The sequence below is a fragment of the Mustela nivalis genome (genome assembly GCF_964662115.1).
Source record: "Mustela nivalis genome assembly, chromosome: 1".
Taxonomy (NCBI): Eukaryota; Metazoa; Chordata; class Mammalia; order Carnivora; family Mustelidae; genus Mustela; species Mustela nivalis.
The window spans coordinates 139206521-139229890 of NC_139020.1; the positions used below are offsets into that span (position 1 = coordinate 139206521).

General features: G+C 41.9%; 1 protein-coding gene across 6 annotated transcripts in view; it reads left to right on the forward strand.

Moving 5' to 3' along the window:
• RARB (retinoic acid receptor beta) overlaps positions 1-23370 on the forward strand; it is a 450938-nt gene that overhangs the window by 314866 nt on the left and 112702 nt on the right. The gene's annotated exons all lie outside the window — the stretch shown is intronic.

Below are 23370 nucleotides of genomic sequence, written 5' to 3' on the forward strand. Positions count from 1 at the left end.
CTTTTTGAAGGAGTCCTGAAAAGCATCATCCTGTTTCTCTTTAGAACATGCTGTCTGCTGTCTTCGTAGTTTTATTTTATTTTTAAATATGACTGACAGTCCACTAAATCAACTTGCTGTGAATCCAAGGTTGAAATTGGGATTTATCTTCTGGCTGTTTCCTCAGCCCTGTGGCCTTTGAATTACAGTTTGATTTTCAGCCTGTAGGGACTTGCTACTGTGTGCGCGTGTCATAAATTCAGGAGAGCTGGATTTAAAATTCCAGCCTATGGAGTGGTGGAGGCTGAACATGTGTCAGAGAGGATATGGCTGCTTTGAATCAAGCTAGAAAATTCCTATCGTGTCCAACAGTCTTAATTGAATGAAAGAGCTGCTGTTTTTTTTTTTTTTTTTTTTTTTGAGAGAGAGAAAAGAAACGAAGAATGACTTCATAAACAAATCCAGCTCATCCACAGTTTTTCAAAGGAGCTATGACTGTTTTGAGCTAGCCCTTTTCCAGATAGACAGCCATTTTAGGGTCCCTCCTACAGCTGGTCAGATCTGTTCTGTATATAGATCCATTGGATGATTCATTGCAATTTTCAGCATGCTGGAATATCACAGGTGCTCCCATCAGGTGCCCTGTGGCATTTTGTATTTGGCTTGTCAGAGTTAGCATCTGTTGTCAGCATATGGATTGGTTGGGCTCTACGGTGTAACAAACCCTCCTAAAGCTGGAGGGCCCAAGACGACCACCCTGCGTTTAGTTTCCGGTTCTGTGGGACAGCACTTTAAGCCTGGTTCCTCTGGGTGGTTCACCTGCCCTCAGCTACTCTCTGCTGTGTATCTCCAGTCAGCTGCAGGTTCCCTCCGTGGCTCTGCTTCTGGGGGTTACCGAAGGCTCCTGTTGGGTGTCTCACCTCTCCCCCTTGTGGTCTCTAGTGCCTGTTGGGCTGGTACTGGGTTATTTGCACAGGCAGGGTTCTGGAAGGAAGAACAGAGGCATATATATGAGGTATCCTGAGGCCCGGGCTCACACGTGGCACAGTGTCTCTGCTGACGTGTTCTGTTGGTCAAAGTAAGTCATAAGCCAGTGAGACTTGGGAGGTGGGAACAGAAACTCAACTGTCTAATGCAAAGGGCAGCAAAGTCACGTTCTAAGAGGGAGGAATACAGGGTAAGGACAAGCGGGATCATTTTAGTATGGAGTCTGTCACGCTGAATGCCTTACAGTCCATGCCCCAGAGCGGATAGGGTCCTAGCTTGAGTGCACAGCACCACACTCAAGTCTGGAGAGTCGTGGGTGCTTAAAGATAGAGGTTGAGCAGACACAGAAATGTCACTCTGCCCTGAAATTATGAGTTTTCTCCTCTTTTCAAGCTACTGCAATAAACAGGGATTATTTTACTGAGCGAGGCTACTTTAGGGAACATCTCTCTGCCTCTGGGATTGTGTTGGTTGTTTTAAAGGAGTGTCCTTTCCTCCAGTAGCTTCAGATAAGGTGATCAGGAAAGTTCACACGGCTGCCAGTTGGCAGCTAGATGAAAAGCCAAACATTTGTGCGTCTAATTATTACTTTTATTATTGATTGCTAGCTGAACCTACTTAACTTTATCCTGATATTTTGGACAGCCACAGCCAAACACAAGTTGACTTTGTCCACTTGTTGTGCAATATATAAATAAACCCTTTCCTAATGATCATTTGGAGTGAAATGAAAAGACACTCCTTTATTTCAAAAAATGTTAAGTCACGTCCTGTCCAGAAATGGCTCGGAATGTGGTTATATTCTAACTCAGCTTACCTGCTCCTGTTCTGTCCTGGGAAAAGAAATTACCCCACATCTCTCTTCTCTGCCACATTCCAGGCCCTACAATATTCAGCTGTTTCACAATCTGTACAGTACACAGTGTTTTAATGAGCTCTTAGTCAGCTAATTTCCTTGACCTCTTGTTTTAATTTTGGACTCTGACTCTTTTTAGGAAAAACCCCAACAACAACAAAACCCATACCAGAACAGGCAACATTGATAAACTTGATGAAGGCAGTCAGAGTCTTGTTATGGTGTAGCTGTTTATCAGAGTAAAAGCCCAATAAGGCTGGTCAGCCAGTTGTCAGATTTGAGGGTTTTTGTATCGTGGGTGGATCTCTGGAAATATGGGCTGCCTTTCCCCTAGGTTGTTGAGAAAGACTGCTCTGCATTTTGGCTTACTGGGAAAACATAGTGGTAGAATTCACAGAACTGAAAACCATAAGGGCAAGGTATAATAATGTAACAGCCAAAGGAGAGAAACACAATTTAAAAAAATTAAATATAATTGTTACCATTTTTTTAAAGGAGTTACTAAAACAGTGCAAAATTTATTATGTAAAAAATAGAAAATTAAAACCACCATAGTTCTATGCTGGGAGAAAACCTCTGCTAAATCTGTTTTTCTATGAGTGCATATATATATGTATTATTATTTTTGGCTTTTAGAAAAATAGAAGTTTATGTTAGATGCTGGTTTTAATCTGCTTTTTAAATTTAATAGTCTTTCATTATCAAAATGTAAACAACTGCATAGTTTTTGTGGTTATAACATTAATGTAGTAATTTATGGTTATTTCATAATTTATTTAATGAATTCCGTGTTCATTTAAAGTGTTTGCAGTTTTTCTCTATTACAAGTAATACTTTAATGTATAGCCTTGAGGTATATCTGTGATCTTTTTTTTTTTTTTTTTAGGATAAATTAGTAGAATTTGAATTTCTGGGTCATTGGCTTTGAACATTCTTAAGGTTTTTGATACAAATGGCCAAAATGTCCTCTAAAGGAGATATATCAGTTTAAGTTCTGCTAATCTGTTCAAAGTTAATTGTATTTGGGGCACCTGGGTGGCTCAGTCAGTTAGGCATCTGCCTTCAGCTGGGATCCTGGGATCAAGTTCCACAATGGGCTTTCTGCTTGGTGGAGAGCATGCTTCTCCCTCAACTCCCTCTGCCTACTGCTCCATCTGCTTGTACTTTTCTCTCCCTCTCACTCTTAATTGTGTTAGAGATTATCTACTAGGAATCTCTCCCATGTGATAATAAGGTAATGAATCAAAAACAACTTCTCTTCTGGAATTCTGCCTCTCTTTACTTAGGGTGTTTATAATGGGCCCGATGCATGTTATCCTTTTGGCCTCCCAGCAGATACACCATGGGTCCCTGATTGACCATAAGGGCTGGCGCATTTCTTGGCTAGGGATCAAAGATCACTATTCTGGGTTGGGAGCCCTGCTCTAAAATAGGACCCCTAAAGAGAACCCAGTTTATATCTATAAGAAATAATGCCCAAGGTGGCTTCAGCCTGTCCTGACCAGGATGACCTTATTGACTATTGTTTGGGAAAGAGAACCTTCTGTTTTCTTAGGTAACAGTGGCATTCTCAAACTCAAATTTAAGGAATGGGTTATGGTCCGCCTCTTGGAATGGCCAGTGGTTACTGTGTTAACACAGCATTACCATGGCAACATAACCACTAGATGCACCATTGGGATGTCCCCTTTAGGGGATTTCCAGCTGAACCATGGCAGTTTTTTGCAGGGGACAAAGAGTACATAAAGTGAACAGGTGTTGTGGTTAGCCAAGAAGGTTCAGCAATAGAGAGTGATAAAGCTGATTTTCATGTGTCCTTCAGAAACCGTGTCATTGCTCATAGCTATAATATATGCACAGTTTTGGGCTTTATCATATTTTATATTGATTATGGAGTTTAGAGTAAGCATAACAGGATTTGAATTCTAGTTAGACTATTTGATAACTCTGTGACCTTGGGCACACATCTTTAGTTCTCTGTGTCTGTCTGTTCTCATCTGGAAAAATGGAGATAAGAAACCATCTATTTCATAATATTGCTGCGAGTATAAAATGAGTTACTATGAAGCATATAGACCGTACTTGGCAAATAGTAAGTGGTATATACATTCAGTTGGTCTGTATTATCAATAATTTAATGACTTTCCATGGCGATGTAACATCAGTTATGCTCTTAGTACTCTTTCTTATAAAACTCTTTTACCAATTCTCTATTTCTTTATACCAAAAATAAACACTGCCTCTTTCCTTCAAGATTTAGTTTAAGACCCAACCACTCCACTGAATCTACCCTGATTACTCCAGTATGGGGGTTGGCAAATGGTTTCCATAAAGAGCCAGGTAGTAAATATTTTAGTTTTGAAGGCCATCTAGTCTCTGTTCCCAACTACTCAACTCTGTCACTGTAGTATGAAAGGAGCCACAGACAATATGGCAAACAATGGCCATGGGTTTGTTTCAATAAAGCTTTATTTTTTTAAAAGATTTTATTTACTTATTGGAGAGAGAGACAGAATGAGTGGGGGTAGAGGGGCAAAGGGAGAGAGAGAGAGAGAGAAGCAGACTTCCTGCTGAGCTGGGATCACCCCCCCCATCCCCCCACCTCCCTGCAGTGGGACTCAATCCCAGGACCTGGAGATCATGACCTGAGCTGAAGGCAGATGCTTAATCAACTGAGCCATCCAGGTGTCCCAATAAAACTTTATTTATAGAAATAAGCAGTGGGCCACACTTGGCCCTTGGCCTCATCCTGAGCTCTGCTAAAGTACAGGAGGATGTATTCTTTCTTATGATTTCTAAAACTCAAGAGCTGATGCTCTCATGCCAGAGGTGCCAGGCCAGTTGTTTCTGGTGGACTGTAGGCTGGGGAATGCAGTACTTCTTTTCCACTTGCTTCAGAAATGGTGTTTTAAAAAGTTGATGTCTCCTTATCCAGAGCTCCAAGGTGGGAACTTTAAGACTCCTCTCTCTCTCTGTTTTTACTGTACCCCTTTAGTCTCACTGAGCTCCCACTTCTTTATCATCCAAAGTTACAGAAATTAGCAGTTTCCTTATAAGTGAGTTGCTTCCAGGAGCACCTAGCATCTTACTTTGGAGAGGTTTGTGGGATGTGTTTAATGAGGGGCTGTCTTAGTAAGATTTTCTTGCTTAAAAAATAACCCAATCAATGCTTGTTGGCTTAAAACAACAGACATGTCTTGTCACAGTTCTGTGCAGGTTTTCTTGTCTTGGCTGGCTTGTCTTGGGTCGGGTGGTTTAGGTGGCCTCACATGACTGGGTCCTCTCCCTGTGTTCTCATTCCTCATCCATTAGCCTAGCCTGGACCTTCACAGGGTGGTAGATGGGTCCCCATCAGTAAGAGGAAAAGCATCAAAGTGCAACCGCTGGTTGCATCACATTAGCTCACGTCCTGTTGGCCAGACAAGTGACATGGTCAAGCCTCAGTCTGATGGATGGAGAAATAGACTCCACCTTTGAAGGGAAAAGTGGCAAAGTCACCTTGCAAAAGGGTGGGTCTGTTAGAGCTGGCTGTTGACGATATACTGTCGTCTGTGAACTCCTTATTTCATGTGTAAGTCTCTTCTAATAGCCTGTATTCACCATTCCATCATCTTTTAGCAGATAATTATTGAACACCTACTACATCCCAAGGCCTATGCAGACACTGGAGATGCAGCAGTGAACACAGGGGAGATTTTCTTCCTGGAACTTACTGTCTTGTATAAATAATGTACAGATGATAAACAATTTAGAATTGGAAGAAAAGGAACAGAATGGTCTATAAACAACAGTGGAGAGGCACCTGATTTATTTGGGAGTCAGGGGGCGATCTTAGGGCTGAAAGAAACCAGCTGTGTGAGTAACGGGGAGAACATTTCAGGGCAGAAACTAAATACTTAGGATTTAGGGCTATTTCTTCCTTTCTTTGCTATATCCGTTAGCTTTTCTGGGACTCAACACATTTGTAAAAGTAAAATTCACAAGTTTGAACCCAGTCCTACAGCAAATAATGGTAAAACTGTACTCATGGGGCGCCTGGGTAGCTCAGTGGGTTAAGCCCCTGCCTTCAGCTCAGGTCATCTCAGGGTCCTGGGATCTAACCCCGCATCCTGCTCTCTGCTCAGTGGGGAGCCTGCTCCTCCCCCCCCCCCCGCCCCGCCTGCCTGCTTCTCTGCCTACTTGTGATCTCTCTCTGTTAAATAAATAAATAAACTCTTAAAAAAAAAACAAAAAACTATACTTATTATTGTACTCATTTCTTGTTGGGGATCGCTAATGTGGTGTGGCTATAAGTTGAGAGGTAGGTAGGGGAAGGAGAAAACTGCCTTGTTGGATACCTTCTCTATACCAGCCATTGGGACATTTTATACTCTTATTTAATACTTGCAAGAGCTCTATAGGGGGAAGGTTTGATGATACCCATTTTACAGATGAGGAAACTGAGTTTCAGAGACATGAAGGAACATGGCTAAGGTCACACAGCTGGTCTTTTCAAGGGCTAGGATTAAAGTGTTAAGCCTGCTGGAAAATATTCCACTGTTTTAGCTGCATTGAAACAGAAGGTAGGAAGCAGTGGTGTGTGATGTTCTGGAGTTTTATGGGCCAACAAATTAAAAACAAGTGGGAGTATATTTTAAAAGAAAAACAACCCTGTTTTCTTGATCATTTTATAAAAGAAATGGCATTTTTATAACAAAAAGTAGAAGAAAGAAGAGCTTACAAGGCAGTCTTTCCCAAGAGGGGATGGTTACAGGACCCACCCACCCTAGAACCCTCCCAAATGGTGCTTTGTCCTTGTTCTCTCTGCTTTGCCAGTGACTGGTAGAAACTTCCCATGCATACACTAGCGTTTGGGAGCCACTGTCCAGCCCCCGTGGAGAGCCCCCGGGTATACCCTTGGTGGTGCGTCTTACCCACAAGGGCACAGAGGAAATGTTTGCTCAAGGTTATGTTGGTAGGCTTCTATTTAAAGCAGCCTTTAAGAGTTTAAATTCCACTAGCCCCCTCAGTCCCTCAGGGCTAATTTTGTCCATTTTCTCAACTGCCTTTGTTTTCCTTGCCTCTGAAGAAGCGAGGCCCTCATCTCCATGACAGTGTTCGGCTGCTGGGCTGTTTTTTTTCCTGGCAGACCGCAAGTAGTATGCTCTGTCACAAAAAGTTTTGTAAGCAGGAAGATGGATGCCTGCACTTAATTTTAGAACTTCTATTAAATACTATAAATGTGCTTAATGATTTTATTTGACCAAGGCCCTTAAAATGACCTTTTTTTCTGTTTGTTTTTGTTTTGATTGGCATGGATAAACAGGAACCTTAAGCTCTGCCTCGAGAACATTTCTGGCTTTGCCGCCCTGATGTTTGCTCCTGTTGAGCCCCAAGAACGATGTGCCATGCGAAAGGCAATAACAAAAACTGGACAGTGTCTGCATTCTGTAATAGCTACAGTGAATTGTGAAACTCGCCATCAAGTTCATTATTAGAGTTTTTGAACCACACAAAGTGGGTCCCCTCGTAGACCCAAAGAGCTATTCTCCTTGTTAACATCAGCTGACAGTGGAGAACTGACTTATTCTCTCATTAATCAGACATCTATTAAACACCTTCCGAGACAGGTTTTAGGTGTAGAAAGGAAAGGTTTTATATGTTTGGTTCCCAAAGCTGTATCCCGGTATTTATAAAGCCCATAGATGGGTGCCTGTTGGATAACAAGGACGTGGTAAATATTTATGGCCTGAATGGATGTACGAAGGGTAAGGACCAATAGTGTGTGTACCGTGTGCTATGATCCCTAGGGGGTTTGGTGAGACTCTCACCCCTCTGACATGTTCAGGGAAGGCTTTATACAAGAGACGATCTTATAGATTTTATAAGTATGTTCCAGAGGAGAGGAGTACTCGAGGCAGAAGTGGAAGGCAAGGGAACTCAGAATAACTTATGAAGAATTATGTGGAAAAATGGAAATTTATCCATTCCGTAGACCTTAGTTTTGCTGAGCCCTATGTAAGCAACTGGGGATCGGCCAGGCTTTAAAAGGGCTTGGGATTCATTAAATATCATTTCCTCGAAAAAGACTTCTCTCTAACCTACCTCCAGGTTAGAGTCCCTTCTTTTGCATTTTTTATTGTTCTCCTTTATAGCACTTACTGCAGTGTAATCGACTTATTATTTATGGAGGCATTGGTTTGATACCAGCTTCTTCTTCTAGACTATAAACTCTTTAAGAGGGCTGAGGCTGGTCTTAGGGTCCACCACAGCACTCTGCACATAGTAGGGCCTCAGTGTGTGAATGACTTTATCACAAATTAGATCTAATTATAGAGTAATTAATATAATAATAAATGACATAAGCAGGTATATAATTCTATGGTAGTGCACATAGTATAATTTTATACATCCTATATAATTATATAATTAATTGCATCTAATTATATAGGGTTGGTGATGATGCATTAATGAAAACTTTTATAAAATTTATAAACATGAAAATGCCTTTCATGGCCAAAATTAAGTTCATTTTCTTAGTAATTTCTGCCTTCCAACACAGACTTAACCGTTCTGTGCAAAGGCTTATTTTGTCGTTTGATACTGTCTTGAAGCAAACTCTTAAGGACTTGCAACTGGAAAGATAGACTCAAGAACGCTGTACGTTCTTAGTGCTTTAAAATAAATAGAAATCTCAACGTCTAGAAACTACTTCCGTGTGGAGAAACATCAAGACAGCTGAAATGGCAATCTGGCTCTTCCCAGTAATAGATCCTACTAAAGGAGAAAACACTTTCCTTCTTCTGGATAAGTGTTGTTCTACATTGAGAAATCACTTTTGGTTGAAAATGCAGAGAAGTCTTTTTTTTCTTTTTTCCTGGCATATGAATAAACAGGAAGTGGAGGGTGAATTTTGAATTAGCCTGCAAGCCTGTATTTTTTTTTTTTTTCTCATGTTGGCTTGGTGAAAACAATACATTTAATTTAGTGGTTTTAAGTGGTTTATAAATTTTCTAATGGTTAAAGTTCATAAACGCTTGTTGAAATGCCTACTTTGAAAAAAAAAAAAAAAGAAATGCCTACTTTGCTTGTTTAAAAATCTCTGGAGCACGTTCATTTGCCGTTTTTGTTACATCAGACAAGCTAAAGGTCTGTCATATAGAACTGTTTCATAGTTTACCTGTTGCTTTGAAAATGGCTCACCTCCCAGTGAGTGATGTCTCAAGTGCCTGTTTCATGTTTTGGTCAACTTTAAAAAAAAAAAAAATCACCAAAAATCAACACTCTTTTTTTCTGATTTAAAGCAAATGGAGGGGAGGGGAGCAAAAGAAGTTGCTTTTACAAAATTCCTAGGGACCATCATCTAAAAATGAATTGTGACCATGTCTTACAATTACAGCAAACAAAAACAAAAATGTATTTTTGTCAGGGAAGTAAAAGTATACTTTCAGGGTTTCCTGAGAGTGCTAGAAATTATGACTGAAAATCATTTCTGCTTAAATCAAATTTACGCCATCCTAGGTGATGATTTAGTTACTTCTGGGAAATGAGTGTTTCAGCCTTTTCTCTTTCTAAAGCTTTTACTGGAGAGGTTAAATAAAGAGCTTTCAATTCTGTATTTCCTTTTCCTGGCTGAAGGCTTGGAAAAAAGTAACGCGAAGTGAAATTGGCAAGGGCATCCTGTTCTACTCCCCTTCAGTTCTCTTCATGGAGGCACAGCTATGAGCCCCTAGTCTCCCCCCTCAGTTTTAGTTGCCTCGCTCCCACCTGCAGACCTGTGGAAGCCTACAGAAACAATAAAAATATCTTACATGGATATTGCCTCCTTAATGCTTCTAAAGCGCTTTCACATATGAAATTAAATTAGGCTGAGCTTAGCTGCAGTACAAAAACCCAAACACTCCAAAATACGTGATAACTCGTACTTCTTTCTTTTTCACGGAATAGTTCAAGGTATGTATTCCTGGTTGGTTTTGTTCTCTCCTCCACACAGGGATTAGGTTGTCTGGCTCTTTCCAGCATTCTAGCTTGACATCCACTAGGTCCTTAGCATCGTTGGGAATGAGAAAGAGAGCGTGGGGAGAAGTGACATAGCTACTTCTTAAAAGCCAGAACCTGGGTGTGCCTGGGTGGCTCACTGGGTTAAGCATTTGCCTTTGGCTCAGGTCTTGGTCCCAGGGTCCTGGGATCGAGTTCCGAATCAGGCTCCCTAAGTAGGGAGTCTGCTTCTCCCTCTCCCTCTGCATCTCTGTGCTTGTGCTCTCTCTCTCAAATAAATAACTAAAATTGAAAATAAAAATAAAAGCTAGGGCCTGAGGTGACATACACCTTTCTTTTTTTTTTTTTAATTTTTTATTTTTTATAAACATATATTTTTATTCCCAGGGGTACAGGTCTGTGAATCACCAGGTTTACACACTTCACAGGACATACACCTTTCGGCAAGAACTGCTCATGGGACCAGAAGCAAGGATAACAGGTGTAGTCTAGCCACGTGCAGGGGACAGATCTTTGTGATAGAAAGAAACAATGAATTCAGTGGAGAGATAACAAGTGTCTGCCTCTGGGTTTTTTATTGGATCTTCATACCAATTTGAGAAGTAGGTGGCATGGGTTTATTCCTTCCTCCAGTTTTTAAGGAAACTTAAGAGTCTGTGAGACCACGTTCTGCCATCCACACTCTTGAACTATAATCTAATTCTGTTCCTGAAGTGGTTTCTCGTGGAAACCAGCTTGGATATATTTCTGCATCGAATTTTCCCTGAATCTTCTCAAACTGTCTCTTCAAAGCATATGATTCGAAGCCTCTCCATGTTCCTAGTATGTTCTGTTTTGAAATTTTGAGAGACTGGCAAGGCCTTCTTTGGTACGGCTAGACTTTAGCAGAGGTTAGATTCCGCAAGACAAAAATCACACATAGCCAGAATGAGTCCAGAAAATCCCTTCAGCAAGCAGACTGTTGGAGACTGACATATGTCTCTCATTAAGGACCTACAAAGCCAATTCTTCCTCCAGCTTTGGAAACATGTTGCTGTCTGGTCTGTGGAGCCCCAGATGAAACAGTTGCTTTGTTTTCATGTTGTACCAAACATATGTGTCCTTAAGCACAAGAATCCTGCTCATGGCCTGAAAATCACACATCTTTCTAGAAGTGTCTTTGTTCCTAAATCGCTCCTCCCATGATATTTTGCTGGGGATTGGAATTTCTCTTGCGCCTTCTGTGAACTGGGTCTTTTGTTTTTGTTTTTGTTTTTGTTCAGTATTTTTCCACTTCAGAGAGGCGGCTAGATGTGTCAGATAGATAAGCAGTACCAGAATGGGGAAAACTTTGTTCTGTGGACCCTAGAACTCATCCCTGAAAAAACTCCAGAGAGGGGAATGAAACTCTGTGTGCCTCTCTGCCTGTACAATGCTGGCATTGTCTGGAGTGGAGGGGAAAAGCGGGGTTCTGGCAACCTTGCCCCATTAGAGCCTTGTTCCTTGTTCCATGTTGAAAAGATGACATTCCTTTGCTAGCAACGTCCTGCCCGGATTTCTGGCACCAGCGCTGTGGCCAGCGCTGTGGCCTGGGGCATTTTTTGTTTGGGTTGGTTTTGTTTTATTTCAAAAGTAGCAAAGTGCCGGCTGCATGAGCCTACAAGGTAGAACTGTTTTTATAAAGCTTGTCCTCCAACTTGTCAGTAGAGTCAAGGTGGCCCATCTGCCAGGCCGTCTGCTTCTCCGTCAAAATGCAAAAAGGCGTAGAGAGTAAATTTAACTTAGTAACTTATTCTCAGGTCTTCCTGAGGCTGCCTTTGGGTTTTAACAGGGGCTGCTTCCTCCCTCTCAGGATTTCAATGTAATGCTTCGTTTATAACAGAGATGGGTGGATTTGCAAAGTAACTATTCCAATAAGGAAAAGCAAAATCTTCAGTGACCCTCTCTGTTCTGCTACTATGGGGGCATTTTCTGGGTCTGGAAAAAAAAAATCCTTTATATTGGCTGCAGCTCTGAAGTGGGGCATGTAACATGGACTTCTCAGGTTCTGTGAGCCTTAAAATAATGAGTGGTAGGAAACTCTTGCGATAGGGAGACTACTTTGGTTTTTTCAAAGGATTTTCATGGCTACACACATTGGGAGAAACTGGAAAGATCAAGCAACTCTGTGCCTCTGAAGCTGAAAATAGCAGCCTTCTAAGTATACAACACCACTATTCATACGGGCCTGGGAAGTCCCCCGCACCGTGAAAATCATCCTTATCAGTCATACCCAGCAGGATCATCTGACTGCTCCGTCGGGAAACGAGAATTTTAGTTTGGCTCTCACATCCATATGTCAGATGCAAATTGTAGATGAGCTATGCTCTATCCGGGGACTTTGGGAGCGTGGGCATACTTTTAACCAACAAGTGCTTTTGAAAACTGCTGTCCTAATTTATATTACTCCTCATTAACATCAAGAATTAGTTTCAGGATAATAGAATGGGGGGGGTGCATGTTTTTGGCATTTATTAGTTTCCAGGGACATGTCCTGCTGTGTTAGATGCTCCTGCAACTGGTTGGATCCCTAAGTTAGCAAATTTATAGATGTAGTATTCCATAAGATGTTTTTGATGGCATCTATTCCATATGAATGTATGATATATTATGTTTATGATAGCGGGAAAACAGGAAGCTAAAATGCTTGAACGGTTTTCAGTATATTTATTGTGTTGAGTTGTGACAGAGAAAGTTGGAAAGTTAGCAGTCCGACGCCAGAAACTGTGAGAAGAGGGTATTAGAAATTGAGTCCACGAATTCTGGCTACTTCCCCAAAATGGAATTAATTGTAAAATTCCTCATTCAGTTGTATTTTGGTCTTCAAGGATTCTTTCCTGCTTTAAGAGTTAGGTGGAAATAGGTTCTGTTTGCATGCATATTTGGTGCACATTCTTGCCTGTCGGCTGACAGTCCGAATCTCATGTACATATCACGCATCCAGAGGTGGTATTTATGTCTATAAAAACTCGTGGCAGGTGGGATCTGCATACAATAGTGAGTTACATAGCAAGTCTAAGTGAGGCTAACTGTCACCACCCAAGGGTACTTGTTTTTAGACACAAACTCATAATGAAGTCACTTCCTTTGCTATACCCAAGTGTGGGATGTTTGCTCTGAGAGAGTCTGCAGGGTTGTTAACATGGACCTGGTGGTCTAAGAAGCATATAAGAGTATTTTTTGAACTAGTGAGTCTGGATCAGATATGACCAGCTATTCATTTATTATTTGATTCTGCTTCATCTGTCTTAGGCACTCTAGGCCTCAGAAATAGCATTCCTGGGGTGCATGGGTGGCTCAGTGAGTTAAGCCTCTGCCTTAGGCTCGGGTCATGATCCCAGGTTCCTGGGATCAAGCCCTGCATCAGGCTCTCTGCTCGGCAGGGAGCCTGCTTCCTCCTTTCTCTCTGCCTGTCTCTCTGCCTACCTATGATCTCTGTCTGTCAAATAAATAAACAAACAAACAAATAAATAAATAAATCTTTAAAAAAAAGAAATAGCATTCCTTTTCTCTGCTGTCACAGGAGAAATAAGAGCATCGGATGAGAGGTAATAGTGACCTCTGAGGGACTAATCTTCGCGTGAATCATGCTAAGAACTTGTCGGTTACTTCTACGCATGTCCATCGCCCAGCAGGGAAAACTGAAGAGAAGTTATGTTTCCGTATTGTAGCATTTAGAGTGTTAACAACTGATTTTAAAATAATAAAGCTGAAATGCCTACAAGAACATATAAAACAATTTAAATTGGTTAGGGAAAAAAATGATTCTTTTGAAACTTGATGCGTTCAGAACACTTGCTTCTTTTTCTTCAAGCCATCTGGGAGCACAAAGTGGGTTAATCTTAGGTTCCGATGCCTTGCTAGAATGCAAGCCACCTCTCTCCTCCTCATCACGAAGACCCCCTCTTTGTTGGAGGCTCTGTCACTTCTGCATACACCATACTGAGAAAATGACTTCTGTGGCCTACCCAATACAGATGGGGTATAGAAATGCAGCCCTACTGTGTGCCTAGGAGGATGGGCGATGTTGGTATGCAACTAGTGTTTACCCGCCTCTCTGCTTCAAAAATCACCACAGATTGTTTCTTTTTTTCCAGATTCATGTGATTGTCAGTACCCTTGTCTTATACACATGGTTGCATTTGCATGCCATGGAAGAATTCTCTCCCCATGAGTATCAGACTTGGCCCCTAGCAAGGGCTTTCCATAAAACCCCTTGGGTAAAAACCCTCTTATTTGTTTGTGCTCTCTGCTTTTTATACCATTAGTCTCTGCCAAAAAACATTTCTTTTTTCTGCCAAAAATATTTACAAGTTCCTTAAGCATAGTTCATAAGATAGATTTAGGAAAAGAATTATGTCCCATCCCAAACTGCCTCTCTCTGAAGTTGGTGATAACGTCTCTCTCATTTTCTTTTAAAGTTAATTTTAAATAAGTAAATTTTAAATCAATCCCTGCCTGTCTGGGAAACTTCCCAAGAAGTTAAAGGGCAGTTGCTCTCCCTGTCTTGATGTAAGAGACCCAGTCCTGGACCTTCTTTTGTGTGCAATCAACATTCCTCCAATGTGGCCTGTTGAGGTGAATTGGAAGTGTTGGCAGCTGTGCCAGGGCTCCCCAGGGGGAGTGGGGCTTCCCTGTAGCACTTGTACTCTTTGAAATGATTTCATCGTCCACTTAGGTACTGGTTTTCTCTTCCACTGGTGTGTAAGTACCATGAGAATAGGGACTTCACGAGTCTTATTTACTTCTGTATTTCCAGTGCCTATAACCAACTCAGCATGATGTAGGCATTCAATGATGTTTGTTGAATCCATTGATAATAAATAAAATTAGAAGCAGTAGGAAAAAAGCAAACTGGATTAGAACTCATTCACGCCCAAAGATTGTTGTAGTTCCAAGTTACCACAGTGCAGAGGCTAAGGGGAAGATGGAGGAGAAGACATTTAGGATAACGTTGGCTGAGCATGTCCTCACAGGCAAGAAAGGAAGAATGACAATTTCAGTAGGCATCCTCATCCGTTCCATTTTTATTTTTAGGAGCGTTCTCCCCTGAGCACTCCAGTGATGCAGGGATGCCCGCTCCATCTGTCCTGCAGTCCATTGCTGCCCTCCTTTTTGGCATGGGATAAGATGATGCAAGCCCGAGGCACCTGGGTGGCTCAGTGGGTTAAACCTCTGCCTTCAGCTCAGGTCACGATCTCAGGGTATTGGGATCGAGCCCCACATCAGGCTCTCCGCTCAGCAGGGAGCTTGCTTCCCCTTTCTCTCTGCCTGCCTCTCTGTCTACGTGTTATCTCTCTCTCTGTCAAATAAATAAAATCTTAAAAAAAAAAAAAAAAAAAGATGATGCAAGCTCAACATTTGGATTGGTTTTGCCACCCGATAAGATGGTCTCTTGGTGTCAGCCAAGGTGACTATTTTCTTATCAATTACTAAGGTCACTTCTTGGCCTCAGGTTGAACTGGTTTTGAATTTCAAATATTGGTCTTTCCCCACTTACACCAGTGAAATAACAGATACGTTTTCTCATTACGAAATGTTAAATCCTGTAAGTGCAGAGCTAGCACAGTTTACTGAGGATTTTCAAATACAGTATCTCCCGGCTTCATATAGCTTTACTGTGTAGGTAAGACAAGAGAGCACATGCCTTTTTCTTTAGGGTTTAACTTCTAAACTAAATGAATGAGGTCAAAATTGTATAGGGTTAAAATGATCCTGAAGCATCCAGATGGGGTGTGTTCCAGTTATCCTCACTGCCTAGCAAACCTTCACAAATCTTAGAGGCAGAGAACAGCTTTTCCTTTTTGTTCACAGATTCTATGGGTACAAAGACTCATGCGGGCCACACCGGAGATGGTTTGTCTGCTCTGTGCTCTGGTGCCTCAGCTGAGAAGCTCTGGCATCTAACAGTGCCTCCATGTCTGGGAGGTGGCTTCTGTGCTGCGCCTGGTGGTCGATGCTGACCACTGACCAGGGCTATTGAGCAGAACACAGACCTGAAGCATCTTGCTGGGCTGTGTTTCCTCACGGAATGGCAGTCTCAGAGTTATCAGACTTACTACAGGAGGCTCGGTGGCCCGAAAGCTAGGACTGCAGAAAGCCAAGTGGAAGACGTGTGGCCTCTTATTTCCTAGCCTTGGAAGCTCCATTAAGTCCTTTTTGTCAAATTCTATTAATTTAAAAAAAAAAAGAGAGAGAGAGAGACAAGCAGGAGGAGCAGCAGGCAGAGGGAGAAGCAGGCTCCCGAGCAAGGATCCTGACACGGGACTTGATCATCTGCTGATATGAGCGGAAGGCAGATGCTTGAAGACTGAGCCACCCAGGCATCCCATCAAATTCTGTTGATTAAAGTGGTCACAGATGCAATTTAATGGGTCACTTTAGAAGAGCTGCTGGGAAGGGAGCTGTCCCTGTGGCCACCTTTGGTTTTGCTTTGAACCACAGACTCCTTAGATGCCAGATGGCATGAGTGAATTGCTCTTAGGACTCTGTTGTGGGGAAAATGTGCATCTTTGTAGACTACCAAGGCTCGTGGCTCACCTTGAAAAACAGGTGGCAACCAAGGGAGACCAGGGGAACAGTGGATTCCTACCACCAATCTTGCATTTGAGGACCTTAGTCATTGAGTTACCTGGCAGGTAACCTTTAAGCTGCTGTGCATGGCTTCTTCCTTCCCAAGTAACGAGGAAAAATGAAATACACTTAGGGTGTAGTAATGTCTATGATAACAGAGAGGTAAAGAAGGCCCAAGTCGGCCCCAGCTCCAACAGCTATCTCGAAACAGATGGCCGACTCATCTCCCAGGGAATGGCCTCCAGTTCTTGGCCCCTGGCCTCCCCTGGCTTGTGTCCGATCGTATAATGATTATCTTCTTGATTCTAGGCCACTGAATGAATTTTTATTTTTTAACTAAATGTGAGTTCTCTTGCTTGATACTCTCATCCTTGTGCTTCTCCATGCTCCTTGCCAGGATAGTTATTTATTCCTTTTTGGGCGAGCTATTCTTGTGCCTGGTCAGGGTGCTGAACTCCCACTGACTTCTGCAGTTCTTTTTGGCCTCAGTTTAGAAGTTGTCTTTGGGCCTTTAATTACACCCTCTGGCAAAGGAGAACGAGTGAAAGCTTGAAACATGCATAAATTCTGTACATATTTCCAAGGCTGGCCTGTTTAAAAAACTTTTTTCCTCTTTGAACTGCGACATGGATTTTTTTGTAAAGTACAGTATGTCAAGGGAAGGGCAGTGAGAAAATATGCATGGGTATTTACTTAAAAATTACTTACTGAATCCATCACCATGTGCTCATTAGTTTTAGTATGAATACCGTATTCTGAAATGAGAGGTATTTTATTGTATTTATAATGCATATACTATATGTTTATATGCCTTGCTGTACATAGTGTTAGGCAGTCTGTGCCCCTCTCTGGCTATTTTATTTTCCTTTTTTACAAATTAGATTAACCCTCCTCAAACTTTATTAATTTGTTCCCCTTTAAAATTTAAACACAAACTTGTGAGTTGTGCTGCCGAATTTCGTTCAGGTCCGCATAAATAAACACTTGCAATGACTTTTTTAAGCAATACATTTCATGATTTTGAGGAGATCTGTAGAACAGTGGAAGGGTTTTTCATGGCTGGGTTGTTGGGCAGATTTGTGAGATCTTGGAAGTCTTCAAATTTCTTAGCCAAAACATTCCTTGGTTTACCACCTGCCACATCTCTGCTATCTACTGTGAGGAAGGCTGGATTATCACTGATCACCACGGAATCCCCAGGTCCTCTTAATCCCTGTCTGTTTCAACCCCTCCCCTCCTGGGTGTTCTGAATAAAAGCAACATGGAAGTGAGGAAGGCTGATGGAGCTTCTTACCCTCTCCGCTCCATGCCTTCTTACCAGCAGTGCAGTGACCAGGAATCTAGAAAAGAACTCGAATGATCCACAAACTTGCCATTATGCCTGAAGAATGAAAGGTTGGTCATATTCCCCTGGAAAAGAGAACTGCGTGTCCCTCACCTGGGGCTCAGTCCCGGCGAGATGGAGTATTGCAGTGGTGTGGTTGCTGCTGTTCCTGTGGATGGTTTGCAGCCCCTCTGCCTGAGCTGTGATTTCCATCTGGCTGGGACTCAGGTGGCCTGGGTTGATGTATCTTCACCTCCCCTCACTGAAACCTAGTTTCATCTTCTGTAGAATGAGGATAATGCCATCAGAGTGCTAGAATTATTTTGAGGGATCAACATTGCACTGAATATACCCAATGTTTCTTTGGTGAGAAATGCACTTGTCTAGCGCTTCCTGTGTGCTGGCTGGACGTATATAATGTTCACAACAGCTCTATGAAGAAGACACTGTCGCTTCTCACATTTTCCAGGCGAGGCATAGCTCCTGGGCCTGGTCAGTGGGCCCCAGCTTCTTTCCCTTTCTCTTTCCTTTTACAGGAAAGGAATCCTCCACCTGCAATGTGAGCCGCGTTAGATTCAAATGATAATTGAGGCTACTAATGTTCATCTTTGAAATCCTTTGATTCTTTACTTCCTGCATGTATGGCAAGGATGCATTTTGGTCCTGTTCCATGTAATTCTAAACATAAAAGTTCACATTCCAGTCCGTTTAAGGTTAGGATAAAACGATACCAGATCGTTTTCTACGAAAAGTAGCCTCATTAAGATGTTGTATTCACGTTTTCTCAGGGGAGTTAGTTTTACAGTTGGAGTTGAGAATTCAGATGCCTTATCAGGAGGGCCAGGCAGGGAAGTGAATGATGCGGGCTAATTGGGGATGATAGAGAGGGGTGGGGGTATGAACAAGATAACCGCTGTCTTCTCATTGATTGCTGCCCTGGGTGAGTGGAGTTTAAGCTTTTGCGTGGATCAGACTCCCCAGGATGGCCTGTTAAACCATAGATTGCTCGGGCCCACCCCCAGAGTCAGGTTTAGGAGGTCTGGTATGGAGCCTGAGAATCTGCATGTCTAACCAGCTCTCAGGGGATGCTTCCAGGTAATGGTCCAAGGCTGTACTCCCAGGCTGCCACATTTTGAGAGTTCCTGCCTGGTGAGAATGTGGGACCAGCTTTACCAGGATTTCCAGTATTTCAAGTGAATCTCTCTCTTACTCGGGGACTTTTCAAGGTCTTTTCTGGCCCTCCAGACATTTCCCTACTGAAAAACACTCAGACCATACAACAATTGGTCAAGAAAAACGCTAGGGAGAAACATCAAGTCAATCTTTTCTGTAATTGAAATCTCCTACTTTTTAAACTTTGGCAACGCACTTAAAATTTTTTTTAAGTCTGTGCCGGCCACCCCTGTCTCAGCCAAAAATACACATGTCTTTTGGCTCAACTCAGCTTACAGATTAGGAGTATGCAACTTCTGCTTTAGATGCTAAGGAGACACTGTGGATGAGAGTAAAAGAATTAAATTTTTAAAAAATTTCTGTGCATAACACTATTATGGAAAGCTTTCACAGAATAAAAGAAAAGCTAGTCCCCAAACCGGCAGCATGTACTTGGCTTTTATAACCTGAGACGGAAATCATAACTATTAAAACGAACAACACATCATTCTCTCACTTAGGCAGGTGCATCCTGTGAGTTGTGGTTGCTAAGTAAGCCTGTGAGCTAGTGATGGGCAGGGCTCACAGGAGGGATCCTAGCAGGACAGCATCCTTTTCCTCCTCACCTTGCTGTACCTATGTACCTCCCAGACTCTTCTCCAAGCTCTACCTACAGCCAGCTTCCTGGCTTTCTTGAGCTCACTTATTTTTGGTTTCAGCTTCCCCTGCACATTTTGCCTCTTCCATTTGCATTGTGAAAGCTTCTGTCTACCCCTCCAGTTATGACTAATAAAAGTCAAAATGACAACAGTTCATACCTGTGAACATTGATACTGTTTGAGGCTCCCCACTTGTGTCTGCTTTTTAATCTTCATAACAATCCCATGCAATAGAAAACATTACTACCCTCATTTAAAGGTAAGGAAACAACGCACAGAGAGGTTATGTGACTTGTCTGAGATCGCTTAATTAATAGCAGGAAGAGGCCTTTAAACCAGATGAATGGGCAGGACACAAGGCTGTAACCACTAGACTACCTCCACAGTAAGGCTTTGACCCCTTATTTTTCCCATAGGACCTGGACCAATGTGGAGGCTGAGCTCACTGCAGCCCGCAGCATCATCCCCACTTTCTCTCTATCTCCAAGCAAACGTCTGGCTAGTCAAACCTGTATCTCAGTAAAAATATGGTGAGGCACCACATGAGGCCAGGCTCACTGCTCTTTGAAATGTCTAGAGTTGCCTGATGGGACTCATGCAAGGTTTATTTAATCAAAAGCTTTACTTGGTTTGGCCTTTTAATAATAATCATTTTGGTCAGCAGCAGAGCTAGTACTCAACAAAAAATTTCAGGCATCATTGCATTTGGGACCCACTAGACCAGCCCTCCTCAGTAAAAAATAGAATAGGAGCCGCAAATACCAGTTAGATATGTAACTTAAATTTTCTAGTAGCCACATTTTTAAGGAAATGGAAAGGAACAAGTGAAGTTAATTTCAATAATATGTTAGTAACTCGCTCTCCAAAATAATATCAATTTCAACAATTAATATAAAACCATAGAGAAATTTTACATTATGTTTCACACCCAGTCTTCAAAATTTGCAGTTACTTTTACACTTAGAACACCTCCCAGTGTGGACCAAGCACATTTCTGTGCTTGGTAGCCACATGTGGCTAGTGGCTATGGTATTAGCCAGTACAGCACTGTACCAAAGAGATGGGGACATCACACACAGTGAGAAAACCCTGAAATGCCAAGTGCAAATGGGAGAAGAGCCACAGAAGAGAGGAGAATCAAGAAAGCATCTGGATAGAGTTGTAAAGAAGCCATTTGGGGGGTACCTGGGTGGCTCCATTGGTTAAACGCCAAGACTCTTGTTTCCACTCAGGTCATAATCTCGGGGTCATTTGAGATAGAGCCCTGCATCATCCTCCACGATCAGGGGGGAGTCTATTTGAGATTCTCCTTCTCCCTCTGCCCTTCCCCCTGCTCATGCTCTCTCTCATTCTCTCTAGAAGAAACTTTTTTTTTATAAAAAGGAAGTGATTTTGGAGGAAGATAATGAGAAACTTTGGGGAAATTTTGCTAATTGGTAGAAAGCCTAGTTGGTAAAAAATACATCTGTTTGCTCCTCACTGATTTATTTAGGGAAGTTGATTTTTCTTCAAAGCTAGGGGGGAAAAAAACTACACATACCACAATCGAGGACTTCAGATCATAATGAGAGAGAAGTTCAGAAAGAATTATTTGAGGACCAGAGTTATTCCATTTGAGTGACTTAAGCTTCTTGACCTCTAGACAGACCCTTCTAGTTTTCTAGATCAGATGAGCATAATGAGTGTTTAAATCACGTTTCTCCTTTTTCTTGCTGGTGAGAACACACACCTTCAGCTCTCGTGGTGCTTCGGGTTCAGATGGTACAAAGAAAGCATTGGCTTTCTAGGCCTGTTTAGGTAGTGGGGGGGGGGGGGAATCACAGAGATAAGAGCCAGGGAGACTGGAGGATGTGATTATGAGTAAAACTTCTTTGGATATGTAATGCCAGCAGCACAAACTGTTTTCATTCCCCATGTTAGTTAATGGCTAATCTAGAGATTGTACTGCCGTTTGCTGATAGAGCACAGTTTAAAATATTTTATCATTAATGTGACAGGGAGTTGGATAAAGAAAATGAAGCGTGATTATAAAATGCTAATTATCGTCCTCAAGTGCATATTGGGCACTCTCGAATATTTGCAGCGTAATTTGCTTTATTTATTATTTCGGTTTGGTTATAAATGTTAATTCAATTGCAGATGGTATGTTGGCAATTTACAGAGCTATAAAGTTATTTGGAAATCCTAATATTTTCTACCAAAATGTTCTGTTGGTGATGGATGAGCTAAATTAAAAAGCCCCTGCTCTTTAGAGTTAAATACATTAATTGGCAAATAGGCTGCAGGGATTTGCAGACCCGTGCCGGCTACGGTAACTCCTTAAAGGAGTCGAGGACATGAGGTGTAATTTAGAGTGGGAATTTTCTCCACGAGAAAGGGTGGGAAGAGAGAGGTCTCTTTTTTCCTACCACCCTGCTAATGTTTCTTCAAGGCTGAGATTTTCTTCACGTTCTGGTTCACAGGTCTAGACACATGCTTGAAGCTACATTTTTGCTATACTACATTAGTGGTTTCAGAGACCGTGATGTGGACAGCTGAGGTGTATCTGTGTGTGACAGTATATACATGTGTGTCGGTCAGTGAGAGCGAGAAACGGAGATGGTGTTTTTCTCCAACCTTACAGATCACTTAAAGATACACACATGTGTGAGGCCAGTGGTTGCCAAACTGACTGCCCACAGGCTAAATCTGGTTTGCCACCTATTTTTGTAGGCCAAAAGCGAAGAATAATTTTTACATTTTAAAACTTGGGGAAAAAGAAACTTTAAAAATAGGATATTTTATGATGCATGAAAATTCTATGAAATTCAAATTTGCTGTTTATGAATAAAGTTTTCTCAGAACATAGGCAGGCCCATCATTTAGGACTTGTCTATGGCCACTTTGACGTGGCAGAAACCGTATTTAAGCACACAGCCTAGAAACTGCATCTGGCCCTTTGCAGAAGGAGTCGGCCAGCCTCTGGATCGGACTACCTAAGGTGTAGTTAATAAAACGTATCTGTAACCTTTGTGTGTGTGTGGGGGCGGGGGGGTTGTTGTAGTTGTTATTTTTTAACTCCCTACAAAATTTATGGGAACATAAGTGATTTGGGGAACAAATAGGTTCAAATCCCAACTATTCGCTTTTGAAATGTGAGAACGAGATTATAAATACCGGCCCTGCCTTCCTTCTTTCGTGGGGATGTTGATCATTCAAAGAAGTGATACTGTATTACTAATGTAAATAATTTTGTGCTTCGCATATGCACAATATGCTCAAAACATTCTCCTTGCCCCCAAAATAAGGATAAAGTTAAAGATTGCTTTCTTTTATTGTCAAATTAAAAGCATAAACTAAGCCATATTGCTGGATTGTTCTATTTGTGTTAACAATTAAGGATTGTACATGGAAGCCCCGTACTTTCAGAAAATATGGCTACCTTATAGAACTCGTTTGGAAAAATGTCATTCTTTACTAAGAAATACTGTGCTTAATTAATTCTTGCTCCTAGGAAGTCAACTTGGGGCACTCATTATGGCCTTAATTGGTGGTATAAATTCTGAGCCCCCGGAGGAAAACACATTGCATGGTTAGTGGTCTCTGGCCCTTTGGGTGAGTGTGTTCTGGCGCCGGCCCCATTGCGGAGAGTGACAGCCTCTGGTTCTGATGGCTTCGGGTCTGGCCACACTGATATTAGGTTTAAAGGCTAGTGTTCAGTAAGGAAAGAAATGCAATGTCTTGTCCCAGTGTTTTGCATTAAACAGTGTGAGACAACCTTCTGACTTGGAAAAATGTGTTTCTTTGAACTCCGGTTTTTCGTATTAAATTATATTCATTATACGGCCCATCTGGAATCTCCTGCC